Genomic DNA, 6352 nt, shown 5'->3' with positions numbered 1-6352 from the left:
TGGACTTCCCATCACTATACTCTTTCCTTCTGACGGTCATTCACTAGTATAAATATAACTTCCATCTTTGTCTTCTACCATTTAAAGCGTATTGAACACTTTAATTTTTCAAAACTTTTATTCACTTCTTATTCACTTCAATCTTCTTTGTCATGGCTTCTCCGAACCCTAACCCTAGAAGAACTCCTATTTTAGACAGCTTTCCCAATGCTCCCGTTAGGCACATAAGAGTTGGTGGTGGTAGACTCCGTAGTTTAAGATCTGTTCGTGGTGGTAGTTCACTCACACCTTCTTCTAGTTCTGGCCCTTCTTCTAGAACTGGAGGTTCCCATTCTCAAAGGTTTTCTTCCAGAAACAAAGAATCCTCTGAACCCCTACACGAACCTTTAGTGGAAGAAATAGTTCCAACGGACTTATCTTTTTACCATGACAGGGAATCTCTCAAAACTCAAGTCGCCTCTTTAAATCGAGTTGATACTTATCCTTCTCAAATTACTGACCCTTTAATCCCCATAGTTCGTAGAGATTGTCATTGGAGTGATGATTTCCCTATCATCATTCCTAATCCAAATCAGAGAATCACCTCCTACATTACTGGATTTTCTTTTGTTTATACGTATCCCTTTACTTTAGGATTTAAACCAGCCATTGATCCAGTTATTCTGGATTTTTGTCGCTTTTTTAATGTTAGCTTGGGTCAAATTGGCCCAATCGTTTGGAGGGCTGTCGCCTGCTTAAGGCACCTCACTAACTTGGCGGATGCCGAATTTACTTTTCCCCACCTAATTCATCTCTATTCCCCTAGGCTTTTTCGCAACGACGTTTTTACCCTAGCAGCCAGGAGCAAGAGGGTTTTAGTGAGCCCCAAGGACGATAAAGACCGTGGCTGGTATGCCCGGTTTGTTGCTGCCCCACTACTGGTTTAGTGGGTGAAAATAACGTTCCCTTCCCCGATAAGTGGAACTTTGCACGTAAGTGTTAAATCTTCCTCGTGCCTTTCCCTTTCAGGTTTTATCACCTTTTCTAATGTCGCTTCTTTTTCCTTTCTCAGCAACCATGGGCGTTGTGGAAACCGTGCCCAACTTCCGTGGTTGGGTAGGAAAATTGTTGAAGGCCGCTCCAATGGAGGGTAGGTCGTGGAAAAACCTTTCCAGCCGTTATGGTTGGAAAGTAAAAACTCATGGTAAGGGTTTCTATTTTACCTTGTCTGTATCTAAATATCTTCTTTGTTCTAACTTTTATCTTTTTTTTTTATCAGGATTTGCTATTCGTGGGGTCACCGCAGAGTCAATCATAGCTGCTCGTGACTCTTTGAGTACTCGCACCTCTTCAGCCCAAGATGTATTCTTGGGTTCTTCAAAAAGAAAAACTACTGAAACTGAAGAAGAAGATTCAGAGGAGGAAGATGANGTCATCTGCACAATCCAAAGACAATCTTTTATGGTCCAAAGGGAATTTGCATCATGTTTAAATTCTCACAATAATCTCTATATACTTGCATGCATCATATTTTGAGTTTTGCAGGTAATCCATGAGGTAACCATTCTTCAAACAGGAGCAACCTTCGCCCCGGTTTCCACTCATACCATTTTAACTTTGCCGTTATAACCAATTCCCATCAATTACCCACCTTACTCTGTGACCATTTAGATATCTGCTCTATGATACATCCGTCATGATTCGGATGGATCCATCTGAATACCCTCTCTCGAGACCACATGACCCAAGAACACCGCGGAATCCAACCAAAACTCACATTTTAAGAACTTAGCATACAACTTCTTCTCTCAAGGTCTGGAGCACTGTCCTCAAGTGCTGCTCATGCTCTCCCCGACTCCGAGAATACACCAGGATGTCATCAATAAAAACGATCACGAACGAATCAAGATATAACCGAAAAACACTGTGCATCATATGCATGAAGGCTGCTGGGGCATTAGTCAGCCCAAATGACATAACAAGGAACTCGTAATGACCATACCGAGTCCTGAAGGCAGTCTTCGGGATATCTGGCTCCCGAATCTTCAACTGATGGTACCCTGAGCGCAAATCAATCTTAGAAAACACCCGTGCGCCCTGAAGCTGGTCAAATAGATCATCAATACGAGGCAGAGGATAGCGATTCTTCACTGTCACCTTATTCAACTGGCGGTAATCAATACACATACGCATAGAACCATCCTTCTTCTTCACAAATAACACAGGAGCACCACAAGGCGATACACTGGGCCGAATAAAACCCTTATCAAGTAATTCCTGCAATTGCTCCTTCAACTCCTTCAACTCAGGAGGAGCCATACGGTACGGAGGGATAGAGATGGGCTGAGTGCCCGGCAACAGATCAATGCCAAAATCAATGTCCCTATCGGGAGGCATGCCTGGAAGATCAACTGGAAATACATCAGGGAAATCCCGTACTACTGGGACTGAATCAACAGAATGAGTATCCATACTGGCATCTCTCACATAAGCTAAGTACGCATCACAACCCTTCTCAACGATACGCTGAGCCTTAAGGAAAGAAATAACTCTACTGGGAGTGTGACCTAAGGCACCCCTCCACTCAATACGCGGTACACCTGGCATGGCCAGTGTCACAGTTTTGGCATGACAATCAAGAATAGCATGATGGGGCGACAACAGTCCATGCCCAAAATAATATCAAAATCAACCATACAGAGCAATAATAAGTCAGCGCAGGTCTCAAAACCACCAAGAATAACCACACATGACCGGTAAATGAGGTCCACAACAAGAGAATCTCCCACAGGAGTAGAAACATAAACTGGGGAACTCAAAGAATCCCGAGGTACACCCAAATGCGGAGCAAAATAAGAAGACACATAAGAGTAAGTGGAGCCTGAATCGAATAGAACCGATGCATCTCTGTGACAGACCAAGATGGTACCTGTGATGACAGAATCGGGGCGGCGGCCTCAGTGTGGCCTGGAAGAGCATAATATCTGGCCTGGCCTCCCCCTCGAGAGCGACCTCTACCTCCCCGACCTCCACCCCTGGCTGGCTGGGCCGGTGGAGTAGCAACTGGTGCTGGAACCATAGCCTGAGAGCTCTGCGGGGCCTGCTGTGGCTGAGGAGTTTGTGGGGGTGCAACCTTCCCAAGTCTGGGGCAATCCCTAACCACATGGTGTGTGTCACCACACTCAAAACAAGCTCTGGGAGGACGTGGCGGCTGTGACTGGCGCGGGCCAGGTTTGCTGGGCTGACCACTAGAAGCACCCCGTGCAGGAGGCGCACTAGAGACTGGAGGTGCATAATAAGGCTCCTGAGGCCTAGGTGGAGCTGGAATACCACTGGCTGCTGGAAGAGCTGAATGAACGGGGCTACCCATATGACCCCTACCATGACGACCTGCGGCTGGGGCACGGGCACCAGAATAATGGCTCGACTCTCGAGACCTCTTGGCCACTCTCTCCTCTCTGTCCCTAGCATGCATACCCTCAATCCTCCTAGCAATGCTCACCACCTACTGATAAGATATATCCATCTCTAACTCACGAGCCATGCTAGATCTGATGCTAGGAATAAACCCCTCAATGAACCGGCGGACCTTCTCGCGAACTGTAGAAACTAAGGCTGGTGCATGTCTAGCCAAGTCGATGTAACGGACAGCATACTCCGAGACAGTCATAGTGCCCTGGCGCAAATGCTCAAACTCCGCGCGCCAGGCGTCCTTAAGACTCTGGGGGACATACTCCCTCGTGAACATATCTGAAAACTGAGCCCAAGTCAGGGAAGTTGCCTCATCCGGACTGTCTAACTCATAAGCACACCACCACTGATAGGCGGCTCCTCGAAGCTGGAAAGTAGTGAAGGAAACCCCGCTCGATCCTGATATGCCCATAGTGCGGAGAATACGGTAGCACTCCTCCAGAAATCCCAAGGCATCCTCTGATGCTAACCCACTGAATACGGGAGGATCATATTTCTTGAACCTCTCAAGTCTCCGCTGCTCATCCTCTGAAGTCGCTGCCCTATCCTCGGGCTGAACTGGTACTGCAGGCGGCGCAGGTATAACCTCTAGGGCCTGCTCAACATGCACTCGCTGCTCAAGAGTGCGGGCGGCGGGAGTCTGTACTCCTCCCCCGGCCTGGGATGTGGCTGCAGCAAGGGGAAGAACCCCTGCCTAAGCTAGAGTGGTGTACATGCTCATAAACTGTGCCAAAGTCTGCTGGAGTGCTGGAGTAGTAGTGGCAGACGTGTCAGGTGTCTGGACTCCGGCTGGTACTGCCGGTGGTACCTCTGCGGCAGCTCGCGCGGGTGCTCTGGCTGCACCGCGAGCGCGTCCTCGGCCTCTACCCCGGTCCCGGCCTCTGACGGCTCCAGTAGTGGGCACGGGTGCCTGGTCGTCTCGAGTAGCACGTTTCCTCACCATCTGTGAGAGAGTAGAAAGACAGAAGTTTAGTTGTGATATCAAAAATCTCGCACGACAAGGAAATCAAATGAAGTGGAATTTTCCTAGCAGTTACATAGCCCCTCGTAGATAAGTACAGACGTCTCCGTACCGATCAGCGAGACTCTAATAAACCGGCCTGTGTTTAGTGACTCCTATGAACCTAGAGCTCTGATACCAACTTGTCACGACCCCAGTTCGCCCTCCGTGAACTGTCGTGACGGCACCTAGTCACCTCGACTAGGTAAGCCTACCAAGTGCGGAAAAACAATAGAAACCTTGCGGAAATTATAACTTAAACCAAGATTTAACAAAAGGAAACGAAATGAAAAATGCCACTCGGCACATACAGCGCAATATCTCAAACATCTACAAATACTATCCCAAAACCCGGAAACTCACGGGAACACAAGCTAGAAGGAATATAGTAAAGTGCTCTAATCTCCAAAAATGTCTACATCAATAGTACGATAGAAGGGCTAACACTACAGATAGAGTAAGGAAGGAGACTCTTCGGTCTGCGGACGTGGCAGATGTACCTCAAAGTCTCTGCCTCAAGGACGATACGCCTGGGTAGAGGTACCTGGATCTGCACATGAAAAACATGTGCAGAAAGGGCATGAGTACACCACAGCGGTACTCATTAAGTGCCAAGCCTAACCTCGGTTGGGTAGTGACGAGGAAGGTCAGGGCCCTACTGAGATAAATATATATATAATGAAATGACAGGACAATAAGCAGTAAAACTGAGAGTCGATAATAAAGATCTACACAGTATAAAAATGGTGCAATAACGGAAACATAGATAAAGGCAAACTACAAGGAAATACCCCTCACAGCAGGATAAATAATCGAGATCTCTTGGTATCCTCAATATACACTCTAAGGATCTCTTGGTATCCCGAGGATCTCTTGGTATCCTCAATACATATGCCAGGGATCTCTTGGTATCCCGAGGATCTCTTGGTACCCTCATTACACGTGCCAGGGATCTCTTGGTATCCCGCACCTCAATCCAGACCAAAATTTACGCACAGGGGATCTCCCGGGATGCCGTCCCGTAGTCCCAATTTAAAACACACAACAGCAGCTCAAGGACATCGAAATAAATACTAAGTCCGTAATAAGTAAACAGTAAATCCTAGCCTAATATGCTTCACGTAATGCAATTAAGGCAGTGTGAGCAAAATGGGCAATTAATTCAACTAAGCATACTCTTCTAAACTAACACAGGCTATATTTGCAAGTAGAGTATGTCAAGTAAGAAAAGAACTCAGTTTAAGTACTTAAAGTAAAACCGGATTTCCAACAATTAGCTCAAGTAGGCGATCGTCACCTCACGTACAAGGCATTCAATTACCAAATATCATATCCTAAGGGGAAAGGGTCCCCCACACAAGGTTAGACAAGCCACTTACCTCGAACCGGCTCAAAGTCAACTAGAAACAACGCCTTTGCCACGAGTATCCGACTCCAAATGGCCCGAATCTATTCAATTCAATTACATAATGTAAATAATATCTCAAGCAACTGATTCTACGATTTAATTCAAAGCTAAGACGCGAAATTAGGTGAAATAACCAAAATGCCCCTCAGGCCAACGTCTCGGAATCGGGTGAAATTAACATCTTCAGAATCCTCACACTCACACGAGTCTAACCATATAAAAATCTCTCAAATCGGATGTCAAAATTCCCATCAAAACTCAATAATTCGGTCTATGAAGTTTTATCAATTTTTCATTCAAAATCCGAAATTAAAGGAGGAATTCACGCTTAGATTAGTGGGTTACAAGCAAAAAGGAGTTTAGAATCGTTACCCAATCGATACCCCTGAAAATCCCTCAAAATCAAATCCAAGCTCCCAAGCTTGAGTTTTGGTAAAAATGGCTAAACCCTCGATTTTGAAATTTTTATAATTGCCCAGATATTTAATGCATCG

This window comes from Nicotiana attenuata, unplaced genomic scaffold, assembly GCF_001879085.1.
Source record: "Nicotiana attenuata strain UT unplaced genomic scaffold, NIATTr2, whole genome shotgun sequence".
NCBI lineage: Eukaryota > Viridiplantae > Streptophyta > Magnoliopsida > Solanales > Solanaceae > Nicotiana > Nicotiana attenuata.
Note: the sequence above shows the minus strand (reverse complement) of the source record.